General features: G+C 49.4%; 1 pseudogene; it reads left to right on the top strand.

The window, feature by feature from the left end:
- The first annotated feature begins 562 nt into the window (after positions 1-562).
- LOC130041249 (ribonucleoside-diphosphate reductase subunit M2-like) lies at positions 563-25,297 on the top strand (annotated as a pseudogene).
- Positions 25,298-25,869: the final 572 nt, after the last annotated feature.

Genomic DNA, 25,869 nt, shown 5'->3' with positions numbered 1-25,869 from the left:
TGTTTTGTATGCACACGTTGTCCATTCTCTTCCCTCGACGGACTCGGGTTGCTGGGTCACGTGGTCACTGTTGGTCCAGCCTTTTCAGGGGGTGCCAGATGGTGTCCCTACACGGCTACGCCAGCCCTCACCAGCCCTCACCAGGGTTCCCATGGCTTCCTGTGCCTGGCCTCGCTCTTGTGGTCCTATGAGTGGTAGATGGTATCTGAGGAGCCTGTCAGTGGCCGTGATGGCATTTTCCTGATGCCTGATGACATTGCCCTTAGTCTGTCTCCTGGGAGCTACCTTTATCCTTGGTCCAATTTAAAATTTACTGGTTTCTCTTTTTCTTTTCTTGGGTAAGGGGAGTAGTCTCAGCATGGTGGTGGCTGGTTCTGGAGGTCTTCAGCTGCCGGAGCCCTGGTCCGGGCGGGGAGGGAAACTCAACCCGCACCCCTCCAAGGTGCCCCAGCGAGGACAGCCAGGTGCGGGGGCAGGAGACTCTGTGCTTTTTTAAAAATCTCAGGGCTAGGACGAAGGAGACATTATTGGGGCCTGCTTGAGGCAATCGACAAATAACAGGATGGTCGTGATCATCGTGGGTAAGGGGAGTATCGGTGGCGTGAGAGGCTCCTCCATCTGTGGCCAGGGGGCCTGGGGGCCTCTCTGGTGGTACTCACCTGGCTGTGCCACCCTGATGCATCACTGCTGATCTACTGCAGCCAGCTGGCAGCTCTGGGAGCCACCTAGACTTGGTGGCACTTGAGGGACCACTCAGGGCTGGAATTTGGGGTCCCCATATTCAGGGGAGATGACCCAGGCCTTTACGCTATCTCCTCGGCCTCGGTTACTTAGCTTTTAATTTTTTTTTTTTTTTTTTTTTGCTTTTTGGGTCACACCCGGCGATGCTCAGGGATTACTCCTGGCTCATGCACTCAGGAATTGCTCCTGGCGGTGCTCAGGGGACCATATGGGGTGCTGGGAATCGAACCTGTGTCGGTCATGTTGGCTGCGTGCAAGGCAAATGCCCTACCCGCTGTGCTATCGCTCCAGCCCCCCTTAGCTTTTGATTGTTGAAATGTGAGTTTTCTGCACATACAGATCCATAGTCAGTCTATGTACAGAATCTCTTACCTGACGTGTGGTTCCCAGAGTTCTGCAACTTCACTTGCTTGTGCCGACAGGTGTTGAATTTGATGACTCCTAAGGATCCTTCTCTTTGTTTCCCGCTGCCCTTGATGTCATCTGTCAGAAACCATTAACCATCACAGCGAGCTCAACCTGCTTTTCCTCTCATTTCTTTTCGTTTTTAGCTCTTAGACTTAGGTCTTTGATCTGTTTGAGTCAATTCTGTAAATATGGTATGATAAATATGGTATGGTCCAGGTTATGCCCCTGTATATGGGAATTCCTCTGTCTTAGCACTGTTTGTTGAAATGACTGTTTTCCTCGATAAATTCTCTTAAGGCTCCCTTTGCCCATCAGCTGCCCACAAATATATGGTTTTTTTTTCTTTTCTTTTCTTTTTGCAGAGGGTGGCACACCTGGCGGTGTTCAGGGTTTCCACCTGACTCTGCTCAGGGGACTTTTGAGTGCTAGGATGGAGCCTGTGTTCAGCATGCGCCTTGGCCTGCTGTACCGTGTCTCTGGGCCCAGAGTTTATTTTGAGGCTCCCAATCCTCTTTTTTTTTTTTTTTTTTGCATCACACCCGGCGATGCACAGGGGTTACCCTGCCTCTGCACTCAGGAATTACCCCTGGTGGTGCTCAGGGGACCATATGGGATGCTGGGAATTGAACCCAGGTCAGCCGCATGCAAGGCAAATGCCCTTCCTGCTATGCTATCACTCCAGTTCCTCACAATCCTCTCATGGGCCCCTGTGTTTACCTCATGCCACAGGGTTCAGGTTACTATCACTTTGCTTTAACAGTCAAAGTTTACTGTAAGTCTTTGTTCCCTTCAGGATTATTTTGACTCTTCTGGATCCTTTATATTCCCATATACATTTTAGAACAAGCTCATGATTTCTTTTTGTTTGTTTGTTTTTGTTTTTGGGTCACACCTGGCAATGCACAGGGGCTACTCCTGGCTCTGCACTCAAGAATTACCCATGGTGGGGCTGGAGCAATAGCACAGAGGGTAGGGCATTTGCCTTGCACGTGGTCAACCCGGGTTCGATTCCCAGCATCCCATATTATCCCCTGACCACCGCCAGGGGTAATTCCTGAGCGCAGAGCCAGGAGTAACCCCTGTGCATTGCCGGGTGTGACCCAAAAAGCAAAAAAAAAAAAAGTAGAATTACCCATGGCAGTGCTCAGGGGACCATATGGGATGCTGAGAATCGAACCTGGGTCGGCCGTGTGCAAGACAAACGCCCTACCCGCTGTGCTATCCCTCACATCTTAGAATGTTGTCATAGCTGAAGGGGACCGTCGATTTGATCTAGTCGGACACTTATTTTGCTTTCGAATGACTGGGCCATGGGAGGGAAGGATTTGCTCGGGAGCAACGTTGTTGGCCATGGACGGGCTTGTCACTGGAACACCGTCTTACAAAATCCTGACAGTCAGTACCCACCATGGTAGGAGGAAAGGAAGGGGAAATAACACTTCTCTCATTATTTTTTTGTTCTTGGGCTACACCTGGCAATGCTACTCCTGGTGGTGCTCGGGAGACCATATGGGATGCTGAGGATCACACCCGAGCTGGCCATGTGCAAGGCATCTGCAGCCCTACCTGCTGTACAATCGCTCCGCCCTCTCAAGTATAAGGTTCTAGCTTGTCACTGCATGGCTATTCCAATTTTTTCCCTCCCATTTTTTTTTTTTTTGCTTTTTTTGAGTCACACCTGGCGATGCACAGGGGTTACTCCTGGCTCTGCACTCAGGAATTACCCCTGGCGGTGCTCAGAGGACCATATGGGATGCTGGACATCGAACCCAGGTCGGCTGCGTGCAAGGCAAATGCCCTACCCACTGTGCTATTGCTCCAGACCCTCCCTCCCATTTTTATCACCATCCCACGTCATCGTAGTTCTCTGCATGCATCTTTCCAACACCACACCCACCTGCCAAATTGCTCCTGCTCTTGGCCACTGTGATTTATGCTTCATTCATTCATTCATGCTTCATCATTCATTCATTCATTCATGTGTGGCATGCAAATGCCTTCAGTCCTCTTGAATATGCACCCAGTGGGGCTGCCTGCTGAGCTGGAAACTTCTAGGGGCGGGAACCATAGTACCGCAGGCAGCAGGTGTTTGCCTTACGTCTGTCCCACCTGGGTTCGATCCGCATCACTTCCTGTGGTCCCCCCAGCCCTGCCAGGTATCAGTCCTCAGCACCACTGGATGTGGCCCCAAAACCAGGAAAAAGAGAAAAAGAAAAAATAAGTTGGTTCTAATGAATTTGAACTCTTCCTTACTCATAGGCATCAGGGTTGCCTGATGTTTCCTCTGCTGCAACCCTAGGCTCAACCATTCCTCCTGAGACCTGTTTTCCCTCAAAGGAGACACTGGTCTGGCCTGGTGCTGGCTTCCCGAGTGAGGAAACACGCTGCCCCATTTTCCGCCGGCCGTCAAAGCCCACAAGTGCGCGCGGACATACAGTCTCCCTCCGCCCGTTTTCTCCTATTCTCCCTCTTTCCCATCTTTGTGCCTCCTCTGTGCTGGGAAAGAGAGCCCCAAGCCTTCACCTGTCCCCTCACTGGCTTTCTCTCCCTGCACGCGGCTGCCACAAGGAGGTCATCTTCTGTCTCAGCCCCCAGCAGCAGGGATTTTGTTTCACCGTGTTTGTGGTGACGGGGATGGAATCCTAGGGCGGCACCTGTGTGAGGAGTGAGTGAGGAGTGAGTGCTGCCACTGAGCCACACCCCCAGCCCCACAGCAGGTGTTTTAAAGGAGCCCCCTGGGCTCAGATGGCAGAGTGACAGGAGACACACCTGGCCCTGGTGGCTGGCCCGGCAGTGGTTCTGCTGGTGTGGGCTTTGACTGCCTTGTTCTGGGTGTTTCACCTGTCTTTGACAACATTGTCCCCATCACCATCTATTTTGGAGATTGCAGCGGTGGGGTGGGGTTGCTGGAAGATTCTGGAAGCAGGAAAAGTGGAAAAGACATTCTGCGGCACCTCGGGGAGGGGACCGTGCTCCAGCCATCGCAGCCCCCCATGTTCTCAGAGCTGAAGCACATCAGCAGCGAAAGAGCACAAGTTGTCTTTGTGTTATTTTTTAACTGTCCTTGCCAGAGATTTTGCCTGTCAGTTCATCATTTGGATCATCCACCCCCTTAACTGCAGAGTTTCAGGAGTGTCAGGGCCAGGTTCACCGTGTCGAGTGCTGAGGTGTTCTTTTATCGAACACAGTTACTCTTCAGTCTTGACAATTTGCAGTGGGAGGAATAATCGCGCAGCCCCGGACAAGGATGCCTCCCTTAGCGGGTGCAGGATGGAGTCCGGTTACGTAACCACGGTAGGGACCTGGGTGATGATGATTAGGGTTCCTGCATCCCCCCCTGGGAAGATGGGTTCTCTGGCCAGAATTATTTCCACTTTAGAGCTTTGTTTCCTCCAGTGCTTCTTTAGGAAAAATCCCTGAACCCCCCGTAGGCGCTGCCCTGTGGGTTTTCCCCTAGCTTGCATCCCGTGCCAAGCTCTTCCCTCATATGTCTGTCTAATCTGTGACCTGACATATGTTCTGACATATGCAAGGTCGGTACCTCTTATGCTGCTTTTGAATTTTTTTTCTTTTTGCTTTTGTGTTACACCCAGCAATGATGCTCAGGGATTACCCCTGGGTTTTACACTCAAGAATTATTCCTGGTGGTGCTTGGGGAACCAGATGGGGTGCCAGGGATTGAATCCAGGTTGACTGCATGCAAGGCAAACATCTATCTGCTGTACTAGAGCGCTGGCCCCTGGTTTTGATATTTGATCCTTTTTTTTTTTTTAATCACTGTTGAGTACCACTTTGGTGTGGATCAGTTACTCTGTGTGTATGTGTGTGTGTGTGTGTGTGTGTGTGTGTGTGTGTGTGTGTGTGTGTTTGGTGTCAGGATTGACCCAAGATATCAAGCAAGGCAGGGACTCTACTCTGAACTGCCTCCCAATCCAAATTCCATTATATCTTCACAATTCAGACATGTGAATTGTGAAGATATAATATGGGGATAGAAGCACACAGGCCCCAGAAGTGTCTGTCACTCAGGATCTCCATCCAGGCAATCAGTGACTTGGCACTCCTTCCCAGTTGTCACCTCACCCAAACTTTTGGTAACTCCCCAAAGGCTAGGGGCATCACCTCATTTGTTTTTTGTTTTGGGGCCACACGCAGCAACACTCGGGGCTTATTCTCAGCTCTGCATGCAGGAATCAATTCTGGTGGGCTCTGGGAACCTTATGGGGAACTGGGGAATAAAGCCGGTCACTCACACATGCAAGGCAAGCTCCCTCCCCGTTGGCCTGTACTTCCCTCCAGTTATTTTTTTTTTTAATTAAAAAAATTTGGGGGGGGGGGTCACACCCAGTGGTGCTCAGGGGCTACTCCTGGTTCTACACTCAGGAATTACTCCTGGCGGTGCTCAGGGGACCATATGGGATGCTGGGATTCGAACCCAGATTGGCTGCATACAAGGCAAATGCCCTACCTGCTATACTATCACTCTGGCCCTGCTGTTGTTATTTTTTTCTTTCTTTCTTTCTTTTTTTTTTTTTTGTTTTGGGTCATACCCGGCGATGCTCAGGGGTTACTCCTGGCTCTGCACTCAGGAATTACTTCTGGCGGTGCTCAGGGGACCATATGAGATGCCGGAGATCGAACCCAGATTGGCCGCATACAAGGCAAATGCCCTACCTGCTGTACTATCACTCTGGCCCTGCTGTTGTTATTTTTTTTTTTAATAGTGCTACACCCCCAGGAGCAATAGCACAGCGGGTAGGGCGTTTGCCTTGCATGCGGCCGACGTGGCCGACCCGAGTTCGATTCCTCCGCCCACTCAGAGAGGCCCGGCAAACTACCGAGAGTATCTCGCCCACACGGCAAAGCCTGGCAAACTCCCCGTGACGTATTCGATATGCCAAACACAGTGACAAGTCTCACAATGTTACTGGGCCCGCTCGAGCAAATCGGTGAACGACGGGAGGACAGTGACAGTGACACCCCCAGAATATCAGCCTGACATCTGGGACTCTGGCAGTGCTGCAAGGGGGCCATGCAGTGCTGGAGATCTAGCTCGGGGCCTCGCTGGGCATGTGCTGTCCCACTTAGGCCACCGCCCTGGCCCTCACCACTCTGCAAATGAACGGGCTCGGGTGAGGCTTATTCAAATATCGCACAACTGATCGATAGCATCGGTGCCTAGCACTTGCCACTTGGTCCACAAGAGAAGTGGATGCTGACCCTTTTAGTTCCCAGCCAAGAACCCCTGTAAAGTAACATCTGATGTATTCCTCACAGCTTCCTCTAAATAACCGGAGTTTACACCATGTGACTTAAAATGCAGATCAGACCTTTTTATCTTTAGACCTTTCTCTCAGACAGTTTAAATGCAGCACACCTTCTGGTTTAGTCAGAATGATCCCGTGTGAATCGAGGGGAGATCTTGCCTTTGCCATCGATATTAAACTTCCCCCGTAGAGCTACAGAGAGCAGGCCTGCCTGGGCCGAACCCCAGAAAACCCGTATGTGACTTGAGAATCTGGGAGCCTGTTTATCCAGCGGATTGATGCCTATATGTTGGCGTCCTTAAAAGAACCAGCTAACCAGTCATCTGTTCTCGGGCACTCAGGTTTTTTCCAGATTCTAGCTATTGTAAACAGTGCTGCAATGAACAAACAAGTGCAGATGTCACTTTGACTATACTTTTTGGCCTCTCCAGGGTATATTCCCAGGAGTGGTATTGCTGAGTAAAATGGGAGCTCAATTTCTAATTTTTTGAGAGTCGTCCATACAGTTTTCCAAAAGGGTTGAACCAGTCGGCATTCCCACCAGCAGTGAAGGAGGGTCCCTTTCTCGCCACATCCGCGCCAACACAGGTTGCTTTTGTTCTTTTGAATGTGGGCCAGTCTCTGTGGTGTGAAACGATATCTCATTGTTGTTTTGATCTGCATCTACCTGATGATTAATGATGTAGAGCATTTTCTCATGTGCCTTTTAGCCATTCGGATTTCTTCTTTGAGAAAGTCTCTGTTCATTTCGTTGCCCCACTTTTTGATGGGGTTGGATGTTTTCTTTTTGTGGAGTTCAACCAGTACTTTGGATATCCTTGATATCTACACAATGGAGTACTATGTAGCAGTTAGAAAAAATGAAGTCATGAAATTTACATACAAGTTGTACTACATGGAAAGAATCATGCTAAGCGAAATGAGTCAGAAAGAGAGGGACAGACACAGAAAGATTGCATTCATCTGGGTAACATAAAGTAACAAAATAAGAGACTAACACCCGAGAACAGCAGTGATAAATACCAGGTTGTTCACTCCATGGCTTAGAGGCCAGCCGCATACTCCAGGGGTAAAGTCAGCTCAGATAGAAAACGGAGCACCAAATAAAGACTTTTGGGAAGATCTGCCCAGGATGGGAGATGCCTGCTGAAAGTAGTCTATGGACCGAACAGGATTGCCACCCAATGTCTCTTCTGCAGACCACAGCACCCAAAAGGAGAGATAGAACAAAAGGGAGTGCCCTGACACAGAGGCAGGGTGGGATGGGGGATGAGGGGGGAGGGATACTGGGATTGGTGGGGGTAGAGAATGGGCACCGGTGGTGGGATGGGTACTCGATCATTGCATAATTGAAACCCAAGCTCAACAACTTGTAAGTCTACAACTGTACCTCCTGGTGTTTCACTAATAAAAAAAGAAAAAAAGAAAAAAGAAAAAGAGCCAGCTAATACTTTCCAGCGGCCTGATAGATCAAAGAGAGACGGAGGTTGGGTTAGGATTTAGCCGAGTGCTTCCAGCCCTTCCAAAGTTCTTTCCAGAGGCTCCACATGGATGGATTGATGCCAGTCTGGATTAGCAGGCTCTACCCTCCTCCCTGGCTTGACATTCTTAATCCATTTTCTGGTCGAGGATATTGGTGGGAGGTCAGGAAAATTTGCAAATGACCTTCCACTGGAAACAGCTCATGAGGGAAGATGGAGTTGGTGCCTCCAGGGAGCCTGACAGGTTTGGACAATGGGCCAGATCTAAGAAAAGAAAATGGGACTTGGCTTTCTAAAGCAGGGGCACAGAATCCTAACAGCCCACGGTTCTCGCTCCGAACAAAGTGTTTTATTGACCTCTAAGCTGCGTATCAGGACGATGGCCAACGGAAAGGCTTACTTCAGTTCCCGTTACTAATCAACGGCTGTGCTCTCTAATTACTGAGAGACGATTTAAAAGAAAGGGGGTCCGAGGGGGAGCCCTGGGAAGCACGTGGGCAAGCGTCACGTGGAGAAGCAGGCCGACCTCTTGAGCAGTGAGAGATCAACCTTGCATGCTCAGCGGGTGATGCAGGGAGGACCAAGAGCGCCATCTCCAGGCACGTGTGGGACCCTGCTCATCCCAGCGACAGCCATGACAGGAAGGGGACGGGATGAGCAATAATAATGAAAACGGCGGGAGGCGGGGGGGGGGGGGGGGGGGGGCTGGAGAGATAGCACAGTGGGTAGGGCGTTTGCCTTGCACGCGGCCGACCCGGGTTCGAATCCCAGAATCATCCCATACATATGGTCCCCTGAGTACTGCCAGGAGTAACCCCTGTGCATCACCGGGTGTGACCCAAAAAGAAAAAAAAAAACAGAAAAAAAAACAGGACTGGAGCTATAGCACAGCGGATAGGGCATTTGCCCTACATGCGGCCGACCCGGGTTCGATTCCCAGCATCCCATATGGTCCCCTGAGCACCACCAGGAGTAATTCCTGAGTGCAGAGCCAGGAGTAACCCCTGAGCATCACTGGGTGTGACCCAAAAAGCAAAAACAAAGAAAACAAGGGTGGTGCTGGACCGGAGAGACAGGACCACAGGGAAGGTGCCTGCCTGAGTGCGTTTGATCAAGCTTCTCATATAGTCCCCTGAACTCCATCATCTATGATCCCTGACCATCACCAGGTGTGACTCAAAAAATAAAGGTGGTGCTCGTCCTGTTCTCTTCTATTGATAAAGCCTTCCCTCGAGTGGCATTCAGGAAACATTTTTTCTCTTTTTATATTTCCCTCTTTTGATAAGTAATAAATGCACATTAGAGAGAATGTGGCGGATATAGAAAAGCAGGAACAGGAAAAAAACCCATATTAAGTATAATCCTTTTATCATTTTGGCCTACTTCTTTTATTTCCCCTCCTTGAATGAGACGTTTAGATAATTGATCTATATGCAGATTTTCATTGTGCCTAAGAGTCTTATCTGTGTTTATTAGCATCCTTTTAATGGCTGCAGATACTCTGCCACATGCCTGGGTCATTATTTAGCTTTTCCCCTCGGCTGCATGGTTTTCAGTTTATAATTGAAGATGGATGCAGATTTATTCCTAAACTCGTACCAAGGCGATGTTAATCCAAGCACACAAGCGCACTGAGCATACGTACTTAGAACATACATATTTAAGTTTGCTGCAGGTTGACTTTAGGTTGACCTTGAGACCACTCACTACTTTCTGGCTAGAGCAATAGCACAGCGGTAGGGCGTTTGCCTTGCACGCAGCCCACGCGGCCGACCTGAGTTTGATTCCTCCGCCCCTCTCGGAGAGCCCTGCAAGCTACTGAGAGTGTCTCGCCTGCACAGCAAAGCCTGGCAAGCTACCTGTGACGTATTTAATATGCCAAACACAGTCACAACAAGTCTCACAATGGAGACGTTACTGGGCCCGCTTGAGCAAATCGATGAATAATGGGAGGACAGTGCCATAGTGCTACATATTTAAGTTAGGCCAAGAGGGGAATGACCTGGAAGCTGTAGCAAGGAGGCACCCAGGATATCAGTGGGAGTTGGCCATTTGGGCTCAGTTTTGGGGAAAAAAAGCTACTTTACAGAGCAGTGAGCTAAGGATCACTAAGCATCCCAGAAGCATCCACGGGACTCAATCCGTTAGGACTCGATGTGCTGCAGACTCTTTGGAGGGAAGGTCTTTGCTATCAGTGCTCATATCTTTTCAAGTTTTGCTTGTGATTTGTTTGGGTGGAGAGGGGGTCCCACGCGGTTGAAAGGAGTTGCTCCTGGCCCGACCTGGGGGACCATATGCGGTGCTAAGGATCGAATCCCGGACAATAGCATGCAAGGCAAGCACCTTACCTGCTGGACTCTCTCTCCAGCCTCTGCCGAGCTAGCACCTTACAAAGCTCATGAGAACCAGTTTGACCCAGATCACCCCAAAGGATCCAGAACAAATTTGTAAAACGGTTTCTCAGAACTCTCACTCATTTATTGGTAGTCATTATTTCCGAAGTTTCCTCCAGGGGAGAAACGAGGCAAACTCCTCGGAGCCAGCGGCTCCCGAGTACCCCCAGAGAAGGTGCACCAGTGCTGAGTTCTCGGTCCTGCGTGACTTCCTCAGAACTGACTCGGAGGCCAATTTCCACCTAGCTCGCTCCCAAGTGCTCTGAAAGAATCGACTTTTCTTGATGGTTCTATGAAAGTCAATGAAGGATAACAGAAATGTTATAGGCCTTAATGATGGAGCTTATTATGAACCTGAAGTTTAGATTATTATGTAGCACTGTAGCGTAGCACTGTCCTCCCGTTGTTCATCAATTTGCTCGAGTGAGCACCAGTAACGTCTCAGAACAAATTGTGAGACTTTGTTGTTACTGTTTTGGGCATATCGAATACATCACGGGGAGCTTGCCAGGCTTTACCATGTGGGCGAGATACTCTCCGTAGCTTGCTGGGCTCTCTGAGAGGGGTGGAGGAATCGAACCTGGGTCGGCCACATTGGCCACGTGCAAGGCAAATGCCTTACCTGCTGTGCTCAATTATAGTACAACCACATTTTTAGATTCCTCAGCTGGGGTCCTATGGCCCCCTGTCGGCCTCTAGGATCCTCCAAGAGACCCCAGAGGAAAAGCATGCAGTTGGAAAATTCACCTAATTCAAAATTGAATGTGGGCATCTGCCATCTGCAGGTCAGGCTTCTTGCGCAAGGGTCTCTAGGTCCTGGCCAGCTGGCCCCACACAGAGGGAACAGACATGAGCTCAGCACGCGCCTGAGGGGATCCCCTGGGGGCCCCAGCTCGGCCTATGGGCATGTCCTCATGGTCAGACACACAGTGGCGGAACTTCAGGATAGTAGAATTCCACAGGCCTCCCAGACAGGCTGCCGAGGAAATGCCTTAGGTTCTGCAAGCAACATACGCTCTCCATCATGGACTCATCTTTATTTTCCTATCAGGCTCCAAAAATGTCAGACCAGAAGCCAGAGAGAACTGGAGCATATTTGTACCCAGAAACCCGGGCACCTCATGGCCCCTGAGCACTGTGGGGAGTGACCCCTGAGCACTATCTAGGAGCACCATCCAGGTGTCCGAGCCAGCCTAGGCCTGTGGTCCTCCCTCTCCTTGCATCAAACTGTCCTCAGCACCATCCTCCCCCCCAAGAAAAAAAAAAGAAAAAAGAAAATCATGTAAATGGGACATGGGTTGAGAACCAAGGGTCAACCAGTAGGACAGGGGTGACCCAGGACGGATTGTCTCCTTGTTGAGAAGGAACCCGCGGCTGGACAAAGCTTGAGACACTGGTAGACACCATCTGACACACTGGTGAGGGCCGGGGTCTGTGTTTCCCTTAAGCTGCTGGTCCAGAATGAAGAGGCTTAGTCCCAAGCCTGTCCTACGGGTTTCACCTTTGCCCAGCGTTATATTATTTCATCTTTGCAGCAGCATTACAGAACTTTCATGTCACCCCCCATTTCCAGATGAGGAAGTGAAGGCTCAGAGTCTGAGAACGTCTCCCAGTGTCAGCAACCAGGAAGAGAAATTGCGGCTCCCCCGGCCGTGGAGGCAGGAGGCAGCTAGGGGCCCACCTCCAGTGGCTCCATTGCCTGAAGACTTCACGGGGATGTCTAGGACGGTAGGATCCATCCCAAGCAGCTGAAACTCAGGACAGTGGAGGGATCAAATGCCTGGATTGAAAAGACGCGAACATTTCTTTTCCTTTTTTTTTTTTTTTGGCCTTTTGGGTCACACCTGGTGATGTACAGGGGTTACTCCTGGCTCTGCATTCAGGAATTAGTCCTGGCGGTGCTCGGGGGACCATATGGGATTCTGGGAATCAAACCCAGGTTTGCTACTGTCACTGTCACTGTTCTCCCATTGTTCATCGATTTGCTCGAGCGGGCCCAGTAATGTCACCATCGTGAGACTTGGTGTTACTGTGTTTGGCATATCAAATACGTCACGGGTAGCTTGCCAGGCTTTGCTATGTGGGTGAGATACTCTCGGTAGCTTGCCAGGCTCTTAAGAGGGGCGTAGGAATCGAACCCGGATTGACCGAGTTGGCCGCATGCAAGGCAAACACCCTACTGCTGTGCTATCGCTCCAGCCACATGCAAAGCAACTGCAGACATTTCTTTTTCTTTCTTTTTTTTTTTCGTTTTTTGGGTCACACCCGGTGATGCACAGGGGTTACTCCTGGCTCTACACTCAGGAATCACCTCTGGCAGTGCTCAGGGGACCATATGGAATGCTGGGAATCGAACCCGGGTTGACCGCTTGCAAGACAAATGCCCTACCAGCTGTGCTATTGCTCCAGCCCCTTCTGCAGGCATTTCTTGAACAAGACTGCATCCTCTCTTCCAGGAGGAGACCGTTTCTCTGTCCATTGGGCTGAAACTACAGGATCCATCTATTCCCAGGGCTCCAAACTTGTGTATCCTCACTCCCATTCCCAAATGGAAACAGCCACCTTCTTGGCGACAGCCCGGCTGCACCATGCCATGTAGCCCGATACCCCCAGGTGACATGCTTTTGCAATGTGAGGGTCCCACGTTGGGAGCATTTGCCTCTGGCGGGTAGAGTTGCTTCTGACGGGTGGAACATCGCTAGTTCTCCTCCCCTGAAAGAGCGAAAGGGAAAAGAGAGCACTGCATGGGCAAAACCAAAGGAAAAATCTCAGAACCCAGTGAGCACTGGGTGCTGAGTGACTAGTGGGTCCGGGTTGCTTCTTTGACTTCCTTTCCCATTTTCTTGTTTTGAGAGAGAGAGAGAGAGAGAGAGAGAGAGAGAGAGAGAGAGAGAGACAGAGACAGAGAGAGACAGAGAGACAAAGATTGATCTAGGTATTTCTGCTCTGTGGCAGGCCCGGGGAAAGCAGCCACACAAAGGATGTGATTCATGCAGAACATTCTTGAATACTGGGTGGAAGGAAATGAGGGGGTTAGGGTCTGTCCACACTGAAATATTTAGTATCTTTTTTTGTTTGTTTTTTGCTTGTTTGTTTTTGCTTTTTGGGGTCACACCCGGCGATGGTCAGGGGTTACTCCTGGCTCTGCACTCAGGAATTACTCCTGGCAGCGCTCAGAGGAACCTAAGGGAAGCTGGGAATCGAACCCAGGTCAGTCATGTCCGAGGCAAACGCCTTACCCGCTGTACCATCACTCTGGCCCAGTATCTAGTTTTTTTTTTTTATTATTATTTGTTTGTTGCCAACACGGCTGACCAGAGTTCGATTCCTCCATCCCTTTTGGAGAGCCCAGCAAGACACCGAGAGTATCTCACCCGCATGGCAAAGCCTGGCAAGCTACGTGTCGTATTCAATATGCCAAACACAGTAACAACAAAGTCTCACAATGGTGATGTTACTGGGCCCGCTCGAGAAAATCGATGAATAACGGGAGGACAGTGACAGTGACAGTGTTTAAGAAAAAGGCTTGATTGATATTTCACACTGAGCTTGAGAGTGGTTTGTATTATATTAAAATGATTCCCCTTGGGGCTGGAGCGATAGCACAGTGGGTAGGGCGTTTGCCTTGCACGTGACTGACCTGAGTTCGATTCCCAGCATCCCATATGGTCCCCTGAGCACCGCCAGGAGGAATAATTTCTGAGTGCAGAGCCAGGAATAACCCCTGTGCATTGCCGGGTGTGACCCAAAAAGCAAAAATACATAAATAAATAAAATGATTCCCCCTGCAAAAAAAAAAAAAAAGAAAAAAAGGAAAAAATGGTCGCAGAGTAATTTATCAGGTCTATTACATTTTTTTGGTCAGATTCTGTGGCTGGTTGAGGGCAGGTCTGGGTCTAGGTCTGCATGGAGGATGTAGCTTCTCTGCAGTTTGCTTTTCTTTTTTGTGTTGCCACAGGGACTACTGAGACCGAAAGGAAATGGTGAGGGGTGTCCCCCTCTCCCTCTCTCCTCTGCAGCCCTTGGTGGCAGGGTACAGTGGGGCTGCCAAAGGGAGGTGGCAGGGGTGAGGGCCAAAGGGGAGGAGGAAGAAAGTGTACGGAGGAGAGGTGGCTGCAGGGAAGGAGTTTGTTCCCCCCCCCCCTTCCCTACCACCCTTTCCCCTCCCCACACACACATCTGCCCTGGCTTTTCACCACCCTCCTTGTAACTCAGCCCCTGCCTACATCACGGGGGCCAGTTCACGCCCGGCTGAGTCCTAGGCTATGATTCACTGTCCTTTGAAAATTCTCACATCTAGACAAGTTCTGACATGAGAGGTCTGCGAAAACTAATGTTTATGAACATGTTGGGTCTTGTTCCAGGTTGGCCAACCACTGTCGTTTTCTTTGGTTTGGTTTTGGGGTTGCACATGGCAGTGCTCTGGGGCTACTCCTTGCTCGGAGCTTGGGGGTCGCTCGCAGTGATGCTCAGGGACCAGGTGGTATTGGGGGCTAAACCCCTGCCTCCGGCATACAAGACAGGCACTGAGTGAGAACTGAGAACAGATGAGTGTCCTGGGGTAGAAAAAGACTGGAGACTTAGAAGGCTTACTACTTGCCATTTTTTCGTTTGTTTGTTTTTCTATGAGACTGTGGCCAAGACTTTGGTTCTCTCTGATCACTGTCACTGTCACTGTCCTCCCATTGTTCATCGATTTGCTCGAGCGGGCCCAGTAACGTCTCCATCATGAGACTTGTTGTTACTGTGTTTGGCATATCGAATACGTCACGGGTAGCTTGCCAGGCTTTGCCATGCGGGCGAGATACTCTTGGTAGCTTGCCAGGCTCTCCGAGAGGGGCAGAGGAATCAAACTCTGGTTTGCCGTTCTCTCTGATACTCTATTTTATTTTATTATTATTTGTTTGCCACACAAAGCGATGCTCAGGACTTACTCCTGGGTCTGTGCTCAGGGATCACTCCTGGCTAAGCTCGGGGGAGTCTATGAGGCACCTGAGATCAAACCCAACTTGGCCACATGCAAGGCAAGTGCTCAACTCGCTGTATAATCTCTCTAGATCCTCTGATACTCAGAGTATCTGTGTAATGGACATGGGTTGATCTGGATAATCAGAAGATCTTTTCCTATAGTATGACTTTAGTAGCTGAGTCAAATACATATGTTGTAAATACACACATACATGTTTATATGAATAGTGTGTAATATAGTGCTGGTTTGGGTATTATTGTAATTTGGTGCTTTCTTGTTTTTTGTTTTGGTCTGGGGGCCAGACATGGTTCTTGGGGGCTGCTCCTGGCTGTGCTCAGGGAACTAGGTAGAGCTGAGAGTCAAATCTGGGTCTCCTGCATCCCAGAAACGGGCTCTTGGAGCTGTTGTCCAGCCTGGGTATTTTGCTTTTTCCATGTAAGACACCTCAGAAACTAGGAAATAAAGACAAGACAAAAGGGTGCCTTGCTGGGACCATACCATTCTCGCCCCTACACAGACCTTCCTGCTTTCATTACTGCTCTAACATGATGGGTAGAAGCAGACCACCCATCCGTCTGCCTGTTCTGAGCAAAAGAAAAAACTCCTCGTGGAATTTTAGTGTCTTCAACAACATTCCTTTGTTAGATGGACTTATTGTAAATCTCTTTGAACCTGAACCTGGGTGACTCTTTTTTATTTTTTTTTAATTTTTATTACTGAAACACCATGAGGTACAGTTGCAGACTTACAAATTTTTGTGCTTGGGTTTCAATTATACAATGATCGAGTACCCATCCTTCCACCAGTGCCCATTTCCCACCACCACTGATCCCAGTATCCCTCCCACTCCCATCCCCCCCAGCCCACCCCGCCTCTGTGGCAGGACATTCCCTTTTGTTCTCTCTCCTTTTGGGTGCTGTGGTTTGCAAAAGAGGCATTGAGTGGCAATCATGTTCGGTCTATAGTCTACTTTCAGCATGCATCTCCCATCCTGGGAGGATCCTCCCAACACCCTTGGTAACTCTTTCCAGTAAAAATGGCTCTCAAGGAGAGATAGAACAGCAGGTCAGGCATTTGCCTTGCACTTGGCGGACTTGGGTTGAATCCCCGGCACCCCATATGGTTCCCTAAACCCACCAGGAGTGCTCCCTGAGCACAGAGCCAGGAGTAAGCCCTGACACCACCAGGTGTGGTCCCAAAACAAAAAATGGCTTGTTACCTGGTGGGTATCTTCACATTGAAAACACATTTTATTTTCTTCCTAATAAATTGGCTTTATTAGTCATTTTCAATGGTGATGATCCTAACATCTAATTTTAAAAGGGGTAATTAGTTGGAGTTATTAACATCTCAGCACCTACAGGTTTCTGAGAACTCACGCAGCGCTTTGGAAAACATTAAATTCCCCTTAAACTCTCTCGCAAAGGAAGCTATGTTAATGAGACGTTCCTGAGGAATGAAAGTTCCGTGAAGGCCAATAAAGAGCAGTGAAGGTGATAAATCTTCCATGCTCTGGGTAATCGAATTCCCCAGATTCAGACTGACGTCGGGAAAAAGAAAACAAAGGCGACTTATAAAATTTTCAGCAAAATGAAATACATTCATTTATATCTACCCACCTATCCATATGTGGCGAGAATGAGCATTCCGAGGAATAGGAAGATAAATGAAAGGAGGAACTTTTTGCTGATAGGCGCTAGGCTAACAGAGGGCTTTATTTGGAGAAATCATTTATTTTTACATTGTGGAGGCCACAAGCAGTGTTAGGGAGAGGCATGTGGTACCAGTGATAGAATCCAGGGCTCACACATGCCCTACCTCTAGAACCATATCCCCATGGAGAAATTATTTCCTTAAACACACACCGGGGCTGGGGTGATAGCACAGCTGGCAAGGCACTTACTTGCCTTACATGTGACCTGCCAGGGTTGGCCACATCTGGTTCCTGAGCACTGCCAGGACTCAGGGTCACAGAGCCAGGAGCCAGCCCAGAGCCCAGCCAAATGTGGCCAAAACACTAAAAACAATAATAATACACAGTAAGGCCTTGAAAAGTCACTGAAAGAAGCTTTGATTCGAGAAAGAACTAACACCAATTCATACCTTCTCATCGCGTTTAAGGAATTGCTCCCATCCACTTTGGAACCAACTGTGGTTCTGGAATGATCCATGACTAGAAAGATTTAAGTGGGTTCACGTGAGTCTTCGGAGACTTGTCACCAACAGCTGACCCCTGGGAGCAGGTGGGTGGCTAGCTGGTCTGTTTTTTTTTTTTTATTAGTGAAGCGCCATGAGGTACAGTTGTAGATTTACAAATCTTTGTACTTGGGTTTCGGTCATACAATGATCAAATACCCATCCCTCCACCAGTGCCCATTTTCCACCACCATGGATAATATCCACCCCCCCCCCCACCCTGCCTCTGTGGCAGGGCATTCCCTTTTGTTCTCTCTCTCCTTTCGGGTGTTGTGGTCTGCAAAAGAGGCATTGAGTGGCAAACATGTTCAGTCCATAGTCTACTTTCAACATGCATCTCCCCTCCTGGGAGGATCCTCCAAACACCCTTTATTTGGTGCTCCCTTCTCTATCTGAACTGCCCTTTCCCCTAGAATACCCAGCTGGCCTCTAAGCTATGGAGTAATCCTCCTGGTGCTGATCTCAGCTATTCTTGGGTATTAATCTCATACTTTGTTGCTTTATATCCCCCAGATGAATGCAGTCTTTCTATGTCTATCCCTCTCTTTCTGACTCATTTCGCTTAGCATGATACTTTCCATATTGTACCACTTGTATGTAAATTTCATGACTTCATCTTTTCTAAGAGCTACATAGTGCTCCATTGTGTAGATGTAGCTGGTCTGTTTTCTGAAGTGCAGCGTCTCTGCTTTGCAGAAGGGGGAAGATTTACCCTGGTTACCCCACTGTGTGGTCGGAGGGAGCCAGTGGGACAGATAGATAAGTCCTTTAAGAGCCAGAGCATTCCTTTAATTTATCCTGTGTGTATGTGTGTGTGTGTGTGTGTGTGTGTATGCGCATGTGTAGGAATCCTGCATGAAATATTGAAGTATCAAGTCAGAGATTTTCCTAGAAAAAAATTTTTTTTCCCAAATAGGACATCATTTTATTTATTTATTTGTTCTTTACACTATTTTTTTTTAAGTCGATTCACCATGAGAGACAGTTACAAAGCTTTCATGTTTGAGTTTCAGTCACACAATGATCGAACACCCATCCCTCCATCAGTGCACATTTTCTACCATCAATGTCCCCATTATCCACCTCCCTCATCCCACCCCTCCCCCTGCCTCTATGGCAGACAATTTCCCTTTTACTCTCTCTCTACTTTGGGGCATTGTCACTGTCACTGTCCTCCCGTTGTTCATCGATTTGCTCAAGAGGGCCCAGTAACGTCTCCATTGTGAGACTTGTTACTGTATTTGGCATATGGAATACGTCATGGGTAGCTTGCCAGGCTTTTGCCATGCGGGCGAGATACTCTCAGGAGCTTGCTGGGCTCTCCGAGAGGGGCAGAGGAATCAAACTTGGTTTGGCCATGTTGGCCACTTGCAAGGCAAACGCCCTACCCTCTGTGCTATCGCTCCAGCCCTTGGGGCATTATGGTTTGCAATATAGACACTGAGAGGCCATCACATTTGGTCCTTTATCTACTTTCAGCACACATCTCCCATCCCGAACTATCCCTCCAACCATCACTGACTTAGTGATCCCTTCTCCATCCCAGCTGCCTTCTCCCCCAGCTCATCAGGCAGGCTTCCAACCATGGGGCAATATTCCTGGCCCTCATGTCTACTGCAGGACATCAATTTTAAAACTCCTTTAAAATTGTGTTTTTCTTTTTTTTTTTGCTATGGAAAGTTCTAGCCAGAAGCTGTGGGAAGGAGAGCTGGCTGAGTCTGGCTACCCAAAGCTCCCTAGCAGGGAGGAAACAATGCATTATTGCATCCTGGCAAGGTTGAGGCCCCTGGAAAATTGCTAAGACTTGATCCTGGAACTTCTCTGGATTCGGAAGGTAGGAGAACATTGCTGGCTGGCATCATGAAGACAGGGAATGGGCGGAGGGACAGAGACCCTCCTCTGGCACCTTCTGGTTTCCCCCTCCCCTCCCTGCTCCCTCTGCCCCACCCCCGAAGGACCCCAGGGGCAGCCACAGCTGTGGTGGCACGCTGGGAGCTTGTCCTTGTTACAGCAAATTTCTGGCAAATAAAGGACAGTGCGGGGCCGGAGAGATAATACCAGGGGTAGGGTTCTTGCCTTGCATGTAGTTGGCCTGGGTTTGATCCTTGGTACCACAGGAATGATTCTTTTTTTTTCTTTTTCTTTTTTGGGTCACACCCAGAAATGCACAGGGATTACTCCTGGTCATGCACTCAGGAATTACTCCTGGTGGTGCTTGGGGGACCATATGGGATGCTGGGAATCAAACCCAGGGTCAGCTGCGTGCAAGGCAAACGCCCTACCCTCTGTACTATCGCTCTAGCCCCAGGAGTGATTCTTGAGCACAGAATCAGGAGTAACCTCTAAGCATTATGAGGTGTGACCCCCAAACAAGAAAATAAACAAAAAAAAGTATATGCTGGCTGACCCCTTTCTCTCCTCCAACCTTTTTCTCGGATCTTGCAGTTGGTATGCATGACAGGGAGCCCTGATTCCCCATAACTCTCTCTCTCTCTCTCTCTCTCTCTCTATATATATATATATATATATATATATATGTTTTTCCACTGTCCTCCCATTGTTCATCGATTTGCTCGAGTGCATCCAGTAACGTCTCCATTGTGACAATTGTTACGGTGTTTGGCATATCGAATACATCATGGGTAGCTTGCCAGGCTTTGCTGTGAGGGTGAGATACTCCTGGTAGCTTGCCGGGCTCTCTGAGAGAAACGGAGGAATCGAACTCAGGTCGGCCACGTTGGCTGCTTGCAAGGCAAACGCCCTACCTGCTGTGCTATTTTAATGCACAGGCTCAGTGTTTGTTTGTTTGTTTTAATATTTATTTCAGGGCGGAGCGATAGCACAGTGGCAAGGCGCTTGCCTTGCATGCAGCTGACCAGGGCTGACCCCAGTTCGATTCCTCCTCCCTCTCGGAGAGCTCTGCAAGCTACCGAGAGTATCTCGCCTGCACGGCAGAGCCTGGCAAGCTAACTGTGATGTATTCTATATGCCAAAAACAGTAACAAGTCTCACAATGGAGATGTTACTTGTGCCCGCTTGAGCAAATCGATGAACAACGGTAGGACAGTGCTATACATTGGTCTTACCAAAAGGAAGGCCTTCCCCAGCACTTCCAGGCCTTAATATTTATTTATTTATTTGCTTTTCGGGTCACACCCGGCTATGCACAGGAGTTACTCCTGGATCTGTACTCAGGAATTACTCCTGGCGGTGCTCAGGGGACCCTATCAGATGCTGGGAATTGAACCTGGGTTGGCTGTGTGCAAGGCAAACGCCCTACCCACTGTGCTATCGCTCCAGCCCTTCCCATGACAATATTAATCCCCACTTCCCCCAGCCTTTGGAATGTTCCATCCATAGCTGAGCTTCAGTTCATGGTTCAGGGATGAATCTCTACGGAGAAGCTGGTCTGGTAGAAGGAGGGTCTCTCCCTCTGAACGTCCTCACGATTCTAACAACACCCCCCCCCCCCGAGGTTGTAAATGCAGGTGTTCGTTCCTTTAGTTGAACGCAAACTACTCAGCTCATTTGTTCTGATTTTCCTGCGCTCAGGTGCCAAGTCATTTGTAGGCTTCTAAATACAAAGCCGTTGGCATCTTCCCCGTGAAAAGCTTTGCAACATCCCCAGACAAAAGCCAGTGTTTTCGACCCACTTGAATATCTCAGCTTGCAGCGGCATCAATAGGAGAGTCAAGTGTTTCGAACACTTAACTTGAATGTCCAGCCCCGCGCCTGCCCCGAGAGAGGGACGTTAATGGAGAGCCTGGCGTCTCTCCACTGAGTGCTTTGTGGCGCAGTGGTTTCCCAGCAACGCGGAGCCCCTGGGCATCGGTACCTGTTCCTGGTCCTCTCGCACGTGCCACTCTGCTCTTTGGACCCAGTCTAGCGCAGACCCAGGAAATACAGCAACATTCGCTCCCGTGCACCCGACACCCCCTCTACCCCCAGTGACTTCTACTTGCAAAGTACTGGGATGCTTTTTCTCTTCCTCAAATAAACCAAGTATATTATCTGAGTACTGAGTACCGAAGATGGGGATCAAACCCGGGTGTCCCGCAGGCAGAGCACGGCTGGTGAGCTCTGGAACCAAGGTGGACCCTTACAAAAGAGAAGCAGAGAACAGAGGAGGGGCCACAGATGCAGAGATGGGCATGACGGCTGGAACAGGGAGGTCCGGCATTTGCAGGCTCACCCCCCAGGCTGAAGTCAAAATGTTAGTGGGGCTTCATTCCTGCCAGACTTGAAAGAGAAAGCCTTGGCCTTGTCTTTGGGGTCATTTGTGTGTTTGGGCAGTGCTCGGGGACTACTCCCAGCTTAGTGCTCAGGGGACACTCCCAGAGGTGCTGGGGATGTGTGCCCGAGAGGGAGCCTGGGGACCCCCTTTAAAGCCTGTGCTTCAGCCCCTTACTCCTCTCCCTGGCCCCTTTTTCTGGCCTTGTGCACATCCCAGGGGCTTCTAAACTTTGCCCTCGTGGCTTCCCTGTTCCAGCTGTCACGCCTGTCTCTGCATCTGTGGCCCCTTCTCTGTTCTTTGCTTCTCTTTTGTAAGGGTCCACCTTGGCCCCAGAGCTCACCAGCCGTGCTCTGCCTGCGAGACACCCAGGTTTGATCCCCATCTTCAGGATTCCCCAAGTACCACTGGGAGCGACCCCTGAATGCTGCGCCAGAAGTAACCCCTGTGAGGAACAGGCCCCAAATGGACCACCACCAGAATTAATTTAGCTTAGCTTAATAGGAACCTGCATTGCAAAATAACTGGTTTTTCGAGGAACAGGTCTAGATAATCTTTTTTAGATCTGCTTTACAGGAGTCTGCACTGCAAAATAACTGGTTTTTCTGCCCCTGAGCAAGGAATTCAGATACAGGTACTCGAAGGGTGGGGGTCAGACCAGATAACTGGATGTCTCTCACAAGACCCATGTTGCAAGATCCAGGACTGCCCTAAAAACCAGGATGTTCCTAAGCACTGACGCAAATGCTGATCTTTAAACTATAGGCTAAGAAGTGATGTACCCTTAATTGGATTGGTTAGGAAAGTATCTGTTATTACAAATCTATTGGCTATGAAATGCGCAGGCTCTGCTGTAACGGTCGGTGAAGGCCTATATAAGATTTCCTTTGAAGAAGTTCGAGGTCTTTACCCAACCTGCCAGACCTGCGTGTCTGTGTAGGTGGTGGGACCCTGACTAGCCAGTCTTACAATGAACCCTGCTTGCTGTTTGCAGTCTCTTGAGTCTCTTTGTCGTTAAAGGGAGATTTTGATCCGCACCTTAACAGCCCCAAGCACTTCCACCTGTGATTCTCAGGAGTCCCTCCCACCCCCTCCATCCCCCAAGACTCTTCTAATGACACTGTGCCCGTCTGGATCACCCAGGACAGTCACCCTATCTTGGTCCTTTGTGACCCCTGCACTGTCCTTTTTTCCACACCAGGCACCATATTCCCTGGAGTAGACCCTCAGTGAGCTGCAGAAGATGGGACTGGGGCTGGCTGGAGTGACAGGGCTTCTTATGGTGGGAGGATGTGAGGAGGCGAGTACTCACAAACTCATCTCTGCCAGTGCAGTGGAGGAGGGCACTGCACTGGACACGGGGGAAGAGTGAGGGCAAACTATTGTGATAATAACAAGCTTCTACCCCCGAGTGTGGGGCTGGAGCAATAGCACAGCTAGTAGGATGTTTGCCTTGCAAGCAGCCAGCCTGGCCGACCTGAGTTCGATTCCTCCACCCCTCTCGGAGAGCACAGCAAGCTACTAAGAGTATCTCGCCCGCACGGCAAAGCCTGGCAAGCTACCCGAGACGTATTCAATGTGCCAAACACAGTAACAATTGTCACAATGGAGGTGTTACTGGGCCCGCTTGAGCAAATCGATGAACAATGGGAGGACAGTGACAGTGACAGTGACCCCCAAGTGTGGAGGACCTCACTTCCGAGGGGCGATGGAGGAGTCCTTAGCTCAAGAGTCCCCTCAGGGATGCTGTAGCCCAGACCTGCTCTGCCCCCAAGAGCCATCGAGCTACCAAGAGGCAGAATAGTCAGCTGGGATAGAGGAGGGACCACCAAGTAAATGATACTTGGAGGGCTCACTCGTGATGGGAGGTGTGTGCTGAAAGTAGACTATGGACCGAACATGATGGCCACTTAGTACCTATAATGCGAACCATAACACCCAAAAGGAGAGAGAAAGAGTAGAAGAGAATGTGCCTGCCACAGAGTGGGGGGGGATGGGGGGTGGCAGGAGGGATACTGGAACCATTGGGGGTGGAGAGTGGGCACTGGTGGAGGGATGGGTACTTGATCATTGTATGATTGAAACGTTATTATCACAAAAGTTTGTAAGTCTGTAACTATACCTCACGGTGATTCATTAAAAAAAAGGGGGGGCTGGAGAGATAGCACAGCGGGTAGGGCATTTGCCTTGCACACAGCCGACCCGGGTTCAATTCCCAGCATCCCATATGGTCCCCTGAGCACTGCCAGGAGTAACTCCTGAGTCAGGAGGAACCCCTGTGTATCGCCAGGTGTGACCCAAAAAGCAAAAATAAATAAAAAAATAAAATAAAAAGACAAACAAAAAAAAATAAAATTAGCCCCTCCGCATCCCCCCAGTCTCCTTTGATCGGACCCAGCACCTCGGAACCCACCTCCCTCACCACGACTTTGGTCACTCGTCCCCCGTGTGTCCCACTCACCCCGCTAGCTGACAACAGCCGGCCCCCACACCTGCACACGTCGCCCCTCAAGAGGCTCAGCCTGGCCGACAAGGAGAACATGCCCCCGAGCCTCAGTGCCACGTGTGTGCTGACCAGCAAGACGGCGAGGAGGATCCTGCAGGAGAGGGAAAAGCCGAAAGTCAAGGTATCGGTCCCCAAAGCCAACGCCTTGGATCCCCTGCTGCGAGAGAACCCTTGGCACTTCATCGTCTTCCCCATCGAGTACCACGACATCTGGCAGATGTACAAGAAGGCCGAGGCGTCCTTCTGGATGGCCGAGGAGATGCACCTTTCCAAGGACGTCTAGCACTAGGACGCCCTCAAGCACAACGAGAGGTTCTTCGTCTCACACATCCTGGCTTTCTTCGCCGCCAGCTGCGGCATCGTCAACGAGAACCTGGTCAAGCGGTCTAGCCAAGAAGTTCAGGTCACAGAAGCCCGCTGTTTCTATGGCTTTCAAATTGCCACGGAAAACATACACTCTGAAATGTACCGTCTCCTCATTGGTACTTACATTAAAGATTCCAAAGAAAGGGAATTTCTCTTCAATGCTATTGAAACAATGCCTTGTGTCAAGAAGAAGGCGCGGACTGGGCCTTGCGTTGGATTGGAGACAGAACGTGTCCTGGCTTTTGCCGCAGTGGAAGGGATCTTCTTTTCTGTCTCTTTTTGCCGCGATATTCTGGCTGAAAAGAAAAAAAAAAAGAGGACTGATGCCTGGCCTCACATTTTCCAATGAACTTATTAGCAGGGATGAGGGTTTACACTGTGACTTTGCTTGCCTGATGTTCAAACATCTAATTCACAAACCTTCAGGGCAGAGAGTAAAAGAAATAATCCTCAATGCTGTTAAAATAGAACACGAGTTCCTCACTGAGGCCTTGCCTGTGAATGTCACTGGGATGAACTGCATGTTAATGGAAAAGTATACTGAATTTGTGGCTGACAGACTTATGCTGGAGCTGGGTTTTAGCGAGTTTTCAGAGTAGAAAATCCATTTGACTTCATGGAGAATATCTCACCGGAAGGGAAGACTAACCTCTTTGAGAAGAGAGTAGGCGAGTATCAGAGGATGGGAGTGATGTCAAGTCCAATGGATAATTCTTTTACCTTGGATGCAGACTTCTAAGGGAACCAAGGTGCATTTTTTAAACAAAAAGCCAATTTTGGTCATTGCATGGTTTTGTAGTTTAGGACTTTTTTGTTTTGTTTTCTGGGTGGGGCATACCCAGCTTAAGCGTCACTCTTGGCAGAGTTTGAAGGACCATTGTGGTGACAGGAATTGAATCCAGGTAGACCACATGCAAGGCCCATTACCAAGACTCTCACAAGGTCACAGGCAGTGATCACAGGTGTAATGGTCTAAAAGCAGAATTACATTGTATGGATTTGGGGATAAAGCTAGAAATTCAGAAAAATAAATAAATTAATAAAAAAAAAAGAGGCAGAATTGGACAATGTCAGCCCAAGGGTTTGGGCAAGATAGGATTAGCTGTTTCTGTGCCTCGGTCTCCTAGCAGTAAACTGAGGGTTTCCACTTTATGTGAGGGTGAGGATGAGGTACTCATCAAACCAAAACCTCAATGGTGAATACATGCTCAGTCAATGCTGTTTGTGTTATTAGGGTATTGGAAGATGCTGCCGGGAGCCCTTATTGATGATGTCATCTACCCAGAAGGAAATTCAGTCACATCTGATGGC

This window comes from Sorex fumeus, unplaced genomic scaffold (assembly GCF_029834395.1).
Source record: "Sorex fumeus unplaced genomic scaffold, SorFum_2.1 ptg000098l, whole genome shotgun sequence".
Classification (NCBI taxonomy): Eukaryota; Metazoa; Chordata; class Mammalia; order Eulipotyphla; family Soricidae; genus Sorex; species Sorex fumeus.
Note: the sequence above shows the minus strand (reverse complement) of the source record. Positions and strands in the feature narration are given on the sequence as shown.